This window comes from Dendrobates tinctorius, unplaced genomic scaffold (assembly GCF_039654945.1).
Source record: "Dendrobates tinctorius isolate UK_male_01 unplaced genomic scaffold, ASM3965494v1 ptg000134l, whole genome shotgun sequence".
NCBI lineage: Eukaryota > Metazoa > Chordata > Amphibia > Anura > Dendrobatidae > Dendrobates > Dendrobates tinctorius.
In genome coordinates, this window is record NW_027361802.1 from 6,360,462 (window position 1) to 6,376,802 (window position 16,341).

Here is a 16,341-nt window from a genome sequence, read left to right on the forward strand (position 1 = left end):
GCCCCCTTCAGCAGGTCGTGCAGGGCTCGAGCCCGGCATGCAAAATTCTTTACGAAATGACGGTAGTATCTGGCCAACCCCAGGAAGGACCACACGTCTTTTATCGTCTCGGGGGTAGGCCATCCCTGAATGACAGCAACCTTTTCCCGGGACAGCATTATGCCCTCCGCTGAGACGACATGACCCAGATATTCGATCTGGGTGCGAAATAGATGGCAATTTTGGGGTTTTACCTTCAACTCATACTTTTGCAGCCGTCTGAGTACTTGCCCCAACCGCTTCAGGTGGTCCTCAAAAGTGGCAGCATAGATGATGATATCATCCAGGTATATCAACGTGGCCTCAAAATTGAGATCTCCCAGACACCGCTCCATCAACTGCTGAAAGGTCCCCGGGGCGTTGGCCAGTCCGAACGGCATTCGATTAAACTCAAATAGCCCCATAGGAAGTATGAACACCGTCTTTGCCCTGTCTTCTTCTGACATGGGTACCTGCCAGTACCCACTGGCCAGGTCCAAAGTAGAAAAGTACGTCTCCTTCCCCAAGGCAGACAAGGATTCTTCTATTCGGGGTAGTGGGTACGAGTCTTTGATAGTGCAAGCATTCAGCTTTCGATAGTCCACGCAGAATCATAAAGTGCCATGCTTTTTGCGGACCAACACAACAGGAGCTGCCCAGGGGCTTTGGCTTTCTCGAATCACTCCCTTTCGAAGCATTTGGGCCAGCAAAGTTTTCACCTCTTGGTAGAGTTGTGGAGGAATCTGTCATTATCATTCACGGATGAGGGCTGCTCCTGCCGTGGGAATTCCATGGGTGATGGTGGTGGTACATCCAAAATCTTCCTTATTACTAGCAAATACCTCATGGTACTGTCCGAGCAGTGTTTTTATCTGAGAGAGCTGGGCTGCGGTTAGTCCGGAGAGTTAGGCCCACATTTGTTCCAGGATGAATCGACCCTTTTCCTGAGTTGAAATTTCGGTAGCCTGTAGAGTACGCATAGTTACTGCCCAGGGGTCCTCGGATTGCGCTCTCAATTGAACTGCAGGGGCCAGTAGTACTTCTTCAAAAGGCCTTACTAGCTTGGCCAATTCTGTCCGGGGCTTCAGGGTGATGTTTGGTCTTCAAGGTTGACACAGCGCACCAGGACAGTCCCCTTCTGCACTGTGGTCACGGAGCGAGCCACCAGTATGCCAGGGGGTAAGCGCTCCAAGTAGCATGGCTCCACCTGCATCTCCATGCCTTCCAATGGCATCGGGGCTCGGATGGGCATGGCCACCATTGTCTGTCCAAGGGGCAGTACAAGCAGGGGAGCCGCTTGCGCGATGACTTTGCCCAGAGCCTCATCCTCCTGGCAGTCCTGGAGGACTCGTGCTTCCCGCACCAACTGCTGGAATACCTGTCCTTGGGCCGTGTGGGAACCCCACTGTTTCAAGGTCTCATGTGTGGGATCATTGAGGAGTAGGTTGCTGAACTCCCGCAGTATGTTCATGCCCAGAATGACTGGGTGCTGTTTATCAGTTTCTCTGTGGGTCAGTACCACTCCTCTGCGGCCGAGGAATTTACCGCACAGCGTCACCTGTACCCACACCACCCCGGCAACAGGGACCGGTAGTTGATTGGCGGCTACTAGTCTGATCATGGGCCCCCACTGGGGTCTCGCTGCCTCGGGGAAATTCTGCCAGAAATAAGTTGCAGGCATAGTTGTTACTTGTGACCCCGTTTCCACCAGGCACCGGACGTCATGGCCCTCGACTTCTGCCCATACCACCGGACACTTTGCGACCAAATCTTCGGGACTTCCACCACCCCTAATCGTGGTTTGCCGATGATATGACACTGATTGGTCTCATCAGGGGAAATGCTGAAGACTTGTATTGGAGTAAGGTGGAAAGAATATGTGACTGGTGTAAAGCCAATAATCTTGTACTCAACACTAAAAAAACTGCTGAGATGGTTGTGGATTTTAGGAAAGATCAACATGAGATACTTCCAATCTACATCCATGGCGAAGTGGTTCTTAGGGTCACAGAGACCAAATTCCTTGGTGTTATCTCTCATGAGCTTAAATGGGGGAAAAACGTGGATGCTGTTATAAGAAAAGCACAACATAGGATGTTCTTCCTGCGTCAGCTGAAAAGATATGGTTTGTCTAAGAATCTGCTGATCTTATTCTTTAATGCTGTCATCAGATCTGTGATTTGTTCCTCTCTGATAGTCTGGTATCGGGGAGCCACTGTGCATGACAAACTCCGCTTACAAAGGACTTTCAGAACAGCAGAGAGAATTATAGGTTCCCCCTGCCTAAAATCCAGGATCTTTATGATAAGAGTATTCGATCCCACGCATTGAAAATTTCATCCAATCCCTCTCACCCGGGACACTCCTCATTCCAACTACTCCCTTCAGGACGTCGCTTCAGAGTCCCCAAATGCAGCACCAACCGCCATATGAACAGCTTCTATCCATTCTCTGTTCAACAATTAAATCGTCATGTGTAGACTATATACTGTATCTGTCTTGTTAGATGTTACTTGTTGTATCTGTTGTTATATATTATGTTGCCTCTTTGCCACAAAGAATTCCTTGTATATATGTAATATGTACTTGGCGATAATAAATTTGATTGATTGATTGATTGGTTTCTGGCTCCGAGCGGCGTCCCCGCAGCCCGGAGCCCTCTAGTTTAATGGCCGCCGGGGTGGGTATTTTCCATGCCGCAGACACTCTCGGGCGAAGTGGCCCGGGTCCCCGCACTCATAGCACCGGATCTGCGAGGTCTGTCCGCCTTGGGTGGGGTGGGGTCCCCAGGGACCAGGGTTGAAACTAGGCCGTCCAGTCCCAGACTCAGTCCTTCTTTTCACTTCAGCCAACTCGCCCTGGATTGTTATGATGAGTCACCGAAGGAGGAAAAAACAGAATACCAGCTAAGTCCAGAAAAACCAGAGAGGTTGGCAGCTATCGGATTGCAGACCCCTGAACCTATCCACAACAACTAGAAGTAGCCGTGGGGGGTTCCTACGGTGCCCTAGACCCCTCGATCACAGCCGGAGAACTATATAGCCTAAAGACAGAAAGGGGAAAAACTAAACTGCCCCAAAACAGACCCCAAAGCAACAGGCAGCCCCCAACATATAATGACGGTGAAGCAAGATGAAAACACTAACACAGATAGAAAGATAGGTTGAGCAAATTATGGAGCCCAAGCTAACTACATAGGACAGTATAGGAAAGCTGCTGTCTGCCATCCGCAAAAACCCTATCAAAATGAGCCAACCGACTGATAGGAAAAACAGGCCCTGAAGTCACTAGGCTTCAAAAGACTAAATCAGCACTCAGGTATATTCTGAAAACAGAGCAAAAGATCAACAGATCAGAGACAAAAATGGAATTCAGCTCACCCCCGGCCGGGGATGGCAGAACTCCCAAAAAACAAGGCAAAACAAAAACAAACTGAAGAGTACAAAGCAGAGCAGAAAAACTTAGCTTTGAGATGCAGGAATCAGACTGGTCTCCAAGAATCCAGCAGGAAAATCCCCAGCCAGGAAGAAGGGCGTCGGCAGCCTTATATCCAGTCCTCAATTCCAGCCACCCAGTCATCATCTAGCTGCCCAGGTGTCTGATAATCAGCCTCACTACCTTCCTTCACCAGAGGAGGGAGTTCATCAGACCTCAATAGTGAAGGGAAAAATGAACTCACAACACTGGATGTTCTTCAACTCCTGCTTCATTTCCTCTACCCATTGAAGCTCCACAACTGCGCTCAGGGAAGCCTCCACACTCCGGACCTTCCCCACGGGGACCGCCATTCCCTGCTCCTGTTCTCGAGCACATGCTTGACTTCCCACCTCGGAAAAGTCTACTCATGGATTCATTCTAATCTGCTCCCGTAATGCCTGCTTTATTAACGGGTCCCGCAGTCCAGTCACCAACAGGTCACATAGTGTACTGTCAACAGGTCCTACGTCTATGCCGTCTTTTCTTTCGATGGCCGTGTGTAACTCTTGGAGGACATTCATATACTGTGTGATGGTCTCCCCCTCCCCCTGCATCCGACTTAACAACCGGGTTCTTAACTCTCCCACGTTGGTTGGGTCACCATGGGTCTGTTCTAAAATCTGCAAAACCTTATCAAAGGTGTTGCGGTGTCACGAGGGTTTTAACATCACTGAATTCCGAGCCTCCCTGTCTAATGCCATGAGAGCTACTTCTGCTTCCAGGTCAGGAGTCATCGAGTGCATTCAAAAGAGCCCCCGCATTCGCTCTATCCAGCTCCATAGCATGGTATTGGAGCCGGAAAATCTAGGCAGGTTGCTCAGCATAGCCCCCAACGAAATGCTGGAACAAGGGCCCTCATCAACTGTTGCGTTCATGGCACTGCCCTGGTCTGGGGCGTCATTGTCCACATTCGGAGACTGCATCCTGCCAACTACGCCAAGTGTAGGTAACAGCAGGTTCGCAGGATGCAGTGACGAGACGCAAGACTGGTTGAACTTTGAAAAGCAAACTTTTATAATTTAAAGCCGATAGGGCTATACTAAGCAACCAAAAAGGGATAACAACAGTTGTCCTCGCAGGGACTCAGTACAATCAAACACTATTTGAAAAGAGCACGACTAACCCGGCAGAGGCCGGTTACTATGGGGCCACGGTATGGTCTTTTTACTCTATAATGTCACTTATCCGTCCTGATGTCCCTCGGCATCTCTGTGGAAGCTGCGTTGCTGGTGAAGCTGCTTTGGCATCTTTGATGAGGCTGCTGTGGCATCTTTGATGAGGCTGCTGTGGCATCTTTGATGAGGCTGCCTTGGTGTCGCAGCCGCTGGGCCCAGCGGCTGAAGATTTGGAGTAGTCTTAGGCGTTCCAGCGCCCAGGAGGAGTTGGGGCACAACAGGCCCTGATGGAGTCCTGAGATGAAGTAACCCCCTGTTGTAACAGCGGGGCTGCGCTTGTTAGCGAGTTCAGTGGGACTCCTGTCCCCAAGCAGGGTTGTGTTCAGTGCTCAAAAGGGGTGGTTTACTGGCCACGTGCACAGCCTGGGGCTATGTGCAGAGTGTCTCTGTTGATGAGGAACCGGCCCCAACTGCTAACTGCAGCGAGGTGAAGGCGGCTGTGAGCGGTGATAGACAGGCCGCAACCACGGGCTGAAGTGAAACAGCAGCATCCGTGGGTGGCATCGGGCAGGCCGCAACCGTGGGCTGAAGGGGGATGGCAGTAGCTGGGAAAGGGAGCGGAGAGGCTGTGGAGGGCTCGAGCTCAGCGGGGTGAAGATGCAGTCCCCTGTCGGTAAGCTCGGCGCCTCCTTCCTGAGTGCCACTGCGTATCTACCCTCTGCTGCTGGTCTCTTCTCTGAACTGTCAGTGTCCTTCCCGTTCTCTCACGCCCCCTCCGTTTCCTGCTCCGTGTCTGACGTATCACCAACTGACTCCTCTGCACTCTCCCTGTCCCTTTTATACTCGCCCCTCCCCTTGCTGTTCTGTCACTCTCAACAGTCCACTCTCCTCCTCTGTTCTCTGGGTACTGTTTCCTTAGGAACTCAGATGGCGGCCCCTTTGGTTCCAGCCCGGACACTCTGTGGGGGTCCTCCTCCCTACATAGTCTTCCTGCATTAAATGTTTACATTGAAGGACATAAAAGGTTTCTGAGCTGATCAATTGTTTCTATATCTATGTTTGAAGAAATGCTGCATAAGCAAAACAAAAAAGAACTAAATAAGTGAATTAAAAAGGTAAATTTTCATTTTAGATACATTTAAGTGATGAAAAAAATGAAATTGGTGGAAGTATTAATTATCCTCTTTCAAACATAAGATGTACAAGTACATCATATGTCAAGTATAGGTCCTGGTGTTTTATTTAGCTAACTCCATGTAGGGAGATGCTGACTGTTTTATGCAACTGGAGTTAGCTCTAATCATAGCTTTCTATCCATTTACTTGCTGCTGACTATCTCTGTTCAGGGTGTCCACGCACTACCAAAGTGGACAGGGGCCTTCAAAAGGTCCTACTTACCACTATTTTATTCATTGTAAAAGATTGCTAATTTCACTATATATGGTAATTCCAAAATTAATGCAGTATATACTGTAATTATCACAAAAAGACAATCACAGGTTCAAGTTTTAGTTGCACTACAAAATATAAAAAGTAGTACATTTTCTTTCTAAATATTAAAAAATGTTTGAATCACCCTCCTTTTGCCTTTCTGAACACAAATAGAAAAAAATAAAAAATAACCTTTTTTAGTACATTTTTGTAACATTGAGCATATAATAGTCCAATCACTTAAAATATAAAATTAATTAACTCACACTCCAAAGAATTTATAATCTATTGCTCAACTCACTGAAAACAAAAATGTAAAAAAAAGTTATCAAAATGTGTGTAGAGATGAGTGAACGTTTTAAGGTTTGGTTTGGCTCAGGTTGGCAAACTTCCAGATGTTCGCCCAACAGTTCGCTGAACAGATCACCAAACTAATCCAAACTCCATTGAATTCAATGGGAGGCAAAATCAATCTCATCTCATAGATAACACCTTCAGGGGGTCGAATAGCTGCCAAAACAGCTCAAATTAGGGGCAGACAAGGAAAAGTGGCATCAGTTGACCCAGAGTACAAGTAGTATAATTGTGCAGCATGGATGCATGGGACATGGCCTGGAGCAGAATTTAGACCAGCATTTGTAGCTTAAACATTGATGAATAACAGGTGGATGAATGACAGGTGTAGGTCTGGTGCTCTGAGAGCCCTGCCAAATTCAGGCAACACACATGAAGGAGACTCAACTTGGAGTCAATACATTTCCAAAAATTAGGGTCAGATACCATGAAAAGTGGCATTAATTGACCAACAGTAGAAATTTTATAACTGTGTAGCAGTCAGGTATGGGACATGCAAGAGACAGGGTCTGGGACAGCATTTACAGCTTTGAAATTAGGTTGAAATTAAAAGGTGGGTGAGGGATCGGTTTAAGCCTGCTGTGCTGAGAGCCCTGATACCACATGCAACAGTTCATACTTCTTTTCTGCTCAGTCACGCTCAGGTGGCACAAATATCAGCTTTGTATTACTAATATTGTTAGCAGTCAGGCATGAGCCATGCATGATACAGGATCTGGGCCAGCATTTACAGCTTTGAAATTAAGTTGAAATCAAGAGGTGGGTGAGGGACTGGTGTAGGCTTGTTGTGCTGGGAACCTGTTAAATTCAGGCAACACACATAAAGGAGACCCAACTTGGAGTCCAAACATTTCAAAAAGTTAGGGACAGACACTAGTAAAAGTGGCATCAATTGACCCACAGTAGAAATTTTATAATGGCGCAGCATGGATGAATGGGACAGGGCCTCGCCCAGCTTTTCTGGCTTACAAATTGATCAGTTAGAGGTAAATGAGTGACAGATGTAGGCCTCGTGTTCTGAGACCTCTTCCACTACAGACAACCCCCCAGATGGATACCCAACTTGGAGTATCCACATTTCAAAAAATTATTGGCACACACCACTAAAGTGGCATCAATTTTCACAGAGAGGAAATAGTATAATGGGGCTCTGACACCCCGTCCACTATGGGCAACCAACCAGATGGAGACTCAATTTTGAATCTCCACATTTCAAAAAACTATCTACAAGGTGTACTGCTGTGCAACTGCCAAAGGGAGTCGAGTAGCCCATCCAGTAACAGAAGTTGCCAGTCTATGGATAGGATGAGCCTGTGTTTGTTCAGTAGAGCTTTCAGTAGCATTAACACCTACCCCACATACACCTTGAACATCATGCCTATTGCCCCTTCCACCATGTTCTAGTTTTTTCCCACTCATGTTGATATACCCTTCCCCTCTTCTAACTGTGTGTTTCACAACTCTAGGCCCAAACCTGTCAGTCACCTGTTACTAAATTAGCAATCAGTATTTATTTGCTAAAATAGTGAGGATGGATCACATGGATCACAGAATTAGCAAAAAACATTTATATGCTGAAATGTGGGTGGGTGGCTGGACCAAACAATTAGCACAAAGGATTTAGATGCTGAAATGTGGATTGGTGGCTGCATCACACAATTAGCACAAAGGATTGATATGCTGAAATGTGGACTGGTGACTGGAGGACACAATTAGCACAAAGGATTTATATGCTAAAAATTTGGACCAGTGACTGGACTACAGAATTAGCACAAAGAATTTATATGTTGAATTGTGAACTGGTGGGTGGACCTCACAATTAGCACAAAGGATTGATATGCTGAAATGTGGACTGGTGGCTGGAAGAAACAATTAGCACAAAAGATTTATTTGCTAAAAATGTGGACTGGTGGCTGGTCCACACAATTAGCACAAAGGATTTAGATGCTGAAATGTGGACTGGTGGGTGGACCGCACAATTAGCACAAAGGATTGAAATTCTGAAATGTGGAATTGTGGCTGAACCACACAATTAGAACAATGGACTTACAGTGGGTATGGGAAGAATTCAATTCTAGGATGTATTAACAGAAGCATACAGTCTAGATCACGTGAAGTCATTATTTCCCTCTACTCCTCTTTGGTCAGACCTCATCTGGAATATTGTGTCCAGTTTTGGGCACCACATTTTAAAAAAGACATCAACAAACTAGAGCAAGTTCAGAAAAGAGCGACCAGAATGGTGACCGGTCTGCAAACCCTGTCTTATGAGGAAAGGTTGCAGGATTTGGGAATGTTTAGTTTGCAAAAGAGAAGACTGAGAGGAGACTTAATAGCTGTCTACAAATATCTAAAGTGCTGTCACATTGTAGAAGGATCAACTTTGTTCTCATTTGCACAAGGAAAGACTAAGCACCAGATTTGGGGTATCTTACAGATGCACCTTCTCTGAGAGCGGCTGAGAGCTGTTGTTTTTAGTGTGGGAGAGGGCCAATATCAATGGCCCCTTCCTTGGCTTTTAATATCAGCTCGCAGCTGTCTGCCTAGTCTTTGCTAGCTAGATTTTATAGGGGAACCCTACAGTGGGTATGGAAACTATTCAGATGCCTTTAAATTTACATAGTAACATAGTATTTAAGGTTGAAGGGAGACTTTAGGTCCATCTAGTTGAACCCATAGCCTAACATGTTGATCCAAAAGAAGGCAAAAAACCTGTGTGGCAAACACTTAGCTCCACATTGGTGAAAAAAATTCCTTCCCTACTCCACATATGGTTCTCAGACTAGTTCCCTGGATCAACGTCCTATCAAGGAATCTAGTATATATGCCCTGTAACATTATACTTTTCAAGAAAGGCATCCAATCCCTTCTTAAATTTTAGTAGTGAATGACCCATTACAACTTCATACGACAGAGAGTTTCAAATTCTCACTGCTCTTGCAGTAAAGAATCTGCGACTGTATTTAGGATTAAACCTTCTTTCCTCCAGATGTAGAGGATGCCCCCTTGTCCCCGTTACAGGTCTCAGAGTAAAAAGATCATTAGAAAGGTACTGTCCCCTCATATAATTATACATTGTAATATGATCACCCCTAAGCCTTCGCTTTTCCAAACTCAATAACTCCAAGTGTGATAACTAGTGTTGAGCGAGCACTAAAATGCTTGGGTGCTCGTTGCTCGGGTCAAGCAAATTGGAATACTCGGATACTCGACCCGAGCAATGAGCCCAATGTAAGTCTATGGGAGACTCAAGCATTTTTTTCTGCGATCCCACTGGGGGTCCTTTTAAGGTCTAAAAACCTCAGAAAATGATGGAAACATTGCTGAAATGACACAGGAACATCATGAGGATTGCCCCTGGAAGCATTTCAGACTCTTAGGTCACAGCTGTAAGCAATGTTGTCAAAGTCTCTCGACATTTTTATAGGTGCATCAAAAAACATACAAAAATGAAACCAAAACGGATTTTGCTGGGAAATATGTTAATTTACATCCTTTCCAGGTTAATGACTTGTATATAAGGCAAAATAATTAACCCCAGACCAAAATGTTCCTCCACCACTTGGGCTATGTTCAGATGCAGCGTTTTTGAAGCGCTTTTCAACTTTAACATTGCTTTCAACCAAAACAAATGCATTCACTGGGAAATGTCACTGTAACATTTACCAACCCAAGCTGGCCATGTGGTGTTTGACACATAAGCAGACATATCTTGTTTCATTTATGAAGGAGGAACTCTTAAAGTCACAGAGCCTATTTTTACAGGGGCATCAGGCAGCTTTAATCTGCTTATAGGGCCATTATTAAACAGTGGGTCTCCTGTTATAGCCTATGCAGTGAGTGGATGGGCTGCCAAGAATTACGGCGCACCCCAATACCCCTTTCACGAGATATCCAGGAGGGCTTCCCTAAAAAATGTTGCATTGAATGCAATACCTGCCCTGCTACCAAGTCATAGGCACTCCAATATGCCTTAGAACCGAGGTACAGGATGGGCCCAGGAAAATCCACTTCACATTATTCATTTTGTACTCCCATTCTGTTTTCTAATGCATTGACAGCAAGGCCTGCCCCGCTACCAACTCATATACACCCCAATAAGCCTTTGTACCAACATACTGGATGGGCACAGGAAAATCCAGTTCACATTATTCATTTTGTACTCACATTCTGTTTTCTAATGGATTGACTGAAAGGCCTGCCCTGCTACCAAGTCATATGCAACCCAATAAGTCTTAGAACCCACATAATGGATTGGCACAGGAAAATCCACTTCACATTATTCATTATGTACTACCATTCTGTTATCTTATGGATTGACTGCAAGGCCTGCCCTGCTACCAAGTCATATGCACCCCAATATGCCTTTGAACCCAGATACTGGAAGGCCACATGAAAACCCACTTCACAGTCTTCAGATGGTCCTGCCATACAATTTCCTTATGCATTGAATGCAAGGGCCACCTTGGCTCAAATTTGCACGCACCCCAATCCCCCGTGGAAGAAACATGGAGGAGGGCCTCCTAAAAAAATGTCCCATTAAAAAGGAGCGGGTCTCCTAGACTCATAATGCCCATGCACTAAGTCTATGGGCTGACAAACATTTCCCCATAGGGGGTACATTTTTTATAAATATTTTATGGGGCTCATAGACACCCTTTCCAAAAATTTGACTGGCTGTAGCAGCATGGAACACATTAACCCCTCTTGATCTAATGGCAGTGGATGATGAGACGTTCAGGAAGGCCTCATTAAAAACTAGGCCCAATTTAACAGAGCGGGTCTCCTAGACTCGAAATGCCCATACACTAAGTGTATGGGCTGACAAACATTTCCCCATGGGGAGTAAAATTATAAAAAATATTTTATGGGCATCATAGACACTCTTGTCAAAATTTGGACTGGCTGTAGCAGCACAGAACACGTTAACCCTGGTGATCTAGTGGTGGAGAATGAGGAGACATAATGATAAATGATACTGTAATCAAACAAATAAATAAAAAATGTGAATACACCTATGAAAGAAAATAATAAAAGGGAGGGGCGAACACAGGTTCATAGATATAAAGCCAGAATGTGCCCAACGAGATATGTTTGTCCCTAGCAACAGCGGCAGAGACAGGGATATAAATTAAAATATAATATAATAGCATTTCAATATTTTTCTATTGTATAGGTATACACTAGGTCCTAAGAGGATGGTCCAGAGATAGTAAAACTGCAAACTATAAGAATAAATGGGAAGAATAAACTTACATCTCATTTTTATGATATTTTCCCCTGGGGGAGTAACATTTGTTTTGGCTTCAAATTATTAAAGGGCATCATAAAAACACCTTTGCCAAAAATTGGACTGCCTGCAGCAGGACAGAACACATTAACCCTGGTGATCTAGTGGCGGAGAATGAGTAGACATTGATGAAGGCCTCATTAAAAACTAGGCCCAATGTAAAGGATCAGGTCTCCTAGACTTGTAATGCCCATACACTCAGTGCCTGGGCTGACAAACATTTCCCCAAGGGGGGTACAATTTTTTAAAATATTCTATGGGCATCATAGACACCCTTGCCAATAATTGGACTGCCTGTAGCAGCACAGAACATGTTAACCCTGGTGATCTATTGGCAGAAAATGAGTAAACATTGATGAAGGCCTCATTAAAAACTAGGCCCAATGTAAAGGATCGGGTCTCCTAGACTCGCAATGCCCATACACTAAGTTTCTGGGCTGACAAACATTTCCCCATGGGGGGTACATTTTTTAAAAATATACTATGGGCATCATAGACACCCTTGCCAAAAATTGGACTGCCTGTAGCAGCACAGAACACATTAATCCTGGTGATCTAGTGGTGGAGAATGAGTAGACATTGATGAAGGTCTCATTAAAAACTAGACCCAATGTAAATGATCGGGTCTCCTAGACTTGTAATGCCCATACACGCAGTGCCTGGGCTGACAAACAATTCCCCATGGGGGGGACATTTTTAAAAAAATATACTATGGGCATCATAGACACCCTTGCCAAAAATTGGATTGCCTGTAGCAGCACAGAACACGTTAACCCTGGTGATCTATTGGTGGAGAATGAGGAGACATGATGATAAATCATACTGAAATCAAACAAATAAATAAAAAATGTGAATCCACCTATGAAAGAAAATAATGAAAGGGAGGGGCGAACATAGGTTCATAGATATGAAGCCAGAATGTGTCCAACAAGATATGTTTGTACCTAGCAACAGCTCAGAGATAGGGATATAAATTAATATATAATATAATGTAATAGTATTTCAATATTTTTCTATTGTAGAGGTATACACTAGGTCCTAAGAGGATGGTCCAGAGATAGTAAAACTGGAAAATATAAGAATAAATGGGAAGAATATACATACATCTCATTTTTATGGCAATTCCCCCTGGGGGAGTAACATTTGTTTTGGTTTCAAATTAGGAACAGGCATCATAAAAACACCTTTGTCAAAAATTGAGTGACTTTTGCATCACGGAATATGTTCACCCTAGTGTTCTACTGGTTGTGGATTATGAGGATGAGGATAAGGAGGAGGAAAACACCAAACAGACCAAATCAGGAAGTGGTTAGCCATGTGTGGTTGTGAAGAGGTGCCTGAGATTCAGTGGCGTAGCATGGGGGGTGGGGGTGGCGGTCCGCCTCAGGCGGCACGTGTGTGGGGGTGGCGCGGCAGCAGAAGCAATTCCTCTCCTCTGTGGGAGAAGCACGGAGCCTGGACTCACTGACTGTACATTTCGGCCTGCGGGGCTGAGCAGGGAGGGGGTAATGCAGCCTCTTCTTCCCACCCTTCCTCCATCCTTCTCCTCCACCTATCGGGAGCCGCTGTACCCCTGCTACCTAGCAGCTTCTCCCTCCTTGCCGCCTGGACCCTCAGTGAGCGGCGCTGCACTGGGCAGAGGCAGTGCTGACGTCAGCCCCGCTGCACTGGAGGACTGTCATGGTGGGATGGTGCGCGGCTGCCAGGAATGTGATGCACACAAGGAGCCATGTTAGGAAGAGCCAAGCAGTGAGCTGGTGAGTGCGGGGTTGGGGTAAGGTGGTCTGCGGCTGCCCCCGGCAGCCCTGTGTGCAGGCAGCTGTCATCCTCATCACAGGCTGTGCTGGGTGTGTGTCTGCCTCCATTGTGTGCAGTTATGTGCCACCAACACCGCTGCCTGTGTCTCACCATGTGCAGCAGTGAAAGGATCTGTGCCTGCAGCCACACTGTGTGTGTGTGTATGTACACCTATGTGTTTGTGTGTACTCCTGTGTGTGTATCCACCTATGTGTGTGTGTGTGTCTGTGTGTGTATGTATACACCTGTGTGTGTGTGTACGCCTGTGTGTGTGTGTATCCACCTATGTGTGTGTACACCTGTGTTTGTGTATGCCTGTGTGTGTGTGTGTATACACCTGTGTGTGTATGCCTGTGTGTGTGTGTCTGTGTGTGTGTGTATATACACCTATGTGTGTGTGTACGCCTGTGTTTGTGTGTGTCTGTGTGTGTGTATACATCTGTGTGTGTACGCCTGTGTGTGTGTACATTCTGCACATGTGTCAGCACAGCAGCAGCTCTGCTTTCCTAGGTTTTCTGTCCCGTCCTGGCACCGTATCAGCTGCAGAGGCTCCGCCCTATTGATGCTCCCGGGAGGAGGAAAGAATATGGCGGTGCTGCTGCCCCGGCTGGGAGCGAGAGGAAAAGGGTAGGACAGTACTGCACGGGGTGAGGTGGGATACTGGGGAGCATGGTATGGGGGGACTTGTGGGAGAGGCTGCTGGGTGCACAGCGGCCATTACCGGAGAATGCACCACCAACATCTGTACGGGAGAAGCCACAGACAGCTGTCACATGCCACATAGACATCACACCACAGGTGTCCTAATGCAATAATCATCCCCCATATAAGTATTCTCATACATCTCCCATATATGTGTCCTCGTACATCCCCCATATCCATATATACGTGTCCTCGTACATCCCCCCATATACGTGTCCTCGTACATCTCCTCCCCATATACTTTCTGTTTTTTTTCTGTCACATTATTAAAAATTATTATTAAAAAAGCCATTAGGTCTTCATCCAGCATCATCAAGCTAATACATATAAATATAGAGAGAACTGCAAGAAGATGAAAGTCTAGAAATGTAGAAATAATAACAGCTGAGTTAGTAGCAGACTAAAAATTAGATCTTTGAGTGTAGTGTGGGCTCTTCGGATGCTTCCGGATTATCAACGACCAAAGGGACGGCAAATTTTTCGACTGCCCCCGGCGCCACAAACAGTTGCTACGCCACTGCTGAGATTACATGTCCAAACACACAGTAATCTCCAGCGATCTCAGGCAGGAAGGTAGTTATAAAAATATTCCTTTATTTATTTTCATTAAAAGAGCATGTTACAGGTAGTGGATATCCCAGTGGATGGTAAAAAATCCATCGTGTTTCAACTCAAAAGAGTCTTAATCATGAGTCAGACTCTTTTGACTCTTTTGAGTTGAAACGCGTTGGATTTTTTACAATCCACTGGGGTATCCACTACCTGTAACATGTTCTTTTAACGAAAAGAAATAAAGGAAAATTTTTATAACTACCTTCCCGCCTGAGATTGCTGGAGATTGCCGTATGTTTGGACTTGGATCCGCCAGGCCAAGGCGACTCCGTGCGTCGGTGTTGTTCCTGCTGTCCGGAGGACGATAAGGGGTGAACTGAAACATTTTTTTCATGAGATTACACCTCCACAAAAAAGACAATGTATTTGAGGTTATGTTTCGCCATTTTCATTCGGTGGTGTACAGAAGTCTTGCCCAATCCAGCCCTTGTTCATTTTTATAAGAGTCAGCCTGTCAGCATTGTAAGTTGACAGGCGGATACACTTATCTGTTATAATTCCACCAACAGCACTAAAAACCCGCTCTGACAGAACGCTAACAGCAGGACAGGCCAGGACCTCCAAGGTGTAGAGAGCCAGTTCATGCCACGTGTCCAGCTTGGATACCCAATAATTAAAAGGCACAGAGGAATCCTGGAGGATGTTTGTATGATCTGCAAGGTCCTTCCTCAGCATCTTCCCAAACATTGCACTTCTTGTGACAGCACCCCTTGCCTCTGTGCTGCCATGACGGGAGGGTCTGAGAAAACTGTCCAAGAACTTTGCCATTGCTCCCCTGCCTGAGCTGGATTGTACTTCTGTCTATCTCGCTTGGACTCCTTGGTTGTACCACAAACTCTGACGTCTACTGCCAGTGTTCTCACATGGGAATTTTTTCAGTAATTCCGCTACAAGGGGCCTCTGGTACAGCAACATTTTTGTACACCTATCTGCCTCTGGAAGACGAGATTGAAAGTTCTCATTGCAGCGTGGGTCTAGAAGTGTCACCAACCAGTAATGAGTATCACCGAAAATTTTTATAATGCAAGGGTCACGGGAAATGCAGGACAACATAAAGTCAGCCATGCATGCCAGACTACTAACAGGCAAGACTTCCGTGTCCTCACCAACAAGATGACTGACCATGCTGTCCTCCTCATCCTCCTCCTCCCTGACCTCAGGCCATCCCCGCTGAACAGACGGTATGACAGCTGTACTTGTAGTACTGTCTATAGCGCATAAAAGTAGCTCCTGTCCTTCCTCCTCCTCATTGTCTACCAATCCATGTTGCGATGACATGAGCCTGAGTGTAATCACCCTGTATGGTTCCTTGCTCCATGTCCTCATGCTCTGCCTGCAATGCATCCTCTTTCCTTGTGAGCAGAGAGGTTTTCAGAATGCTGAGAAGAGGGATGGTGATGCTAATTATGGCATCATCACCACTCACCAACTTGGTGCAGTCCTCCAAGTTTTGGAGGATGGTACATAGGTCTGACATCCATGTCCACTCCTGAGTTCTTATGTGTGGAGTCTGAACTGAATATCGATGGCCTTGTTGATGCTGGT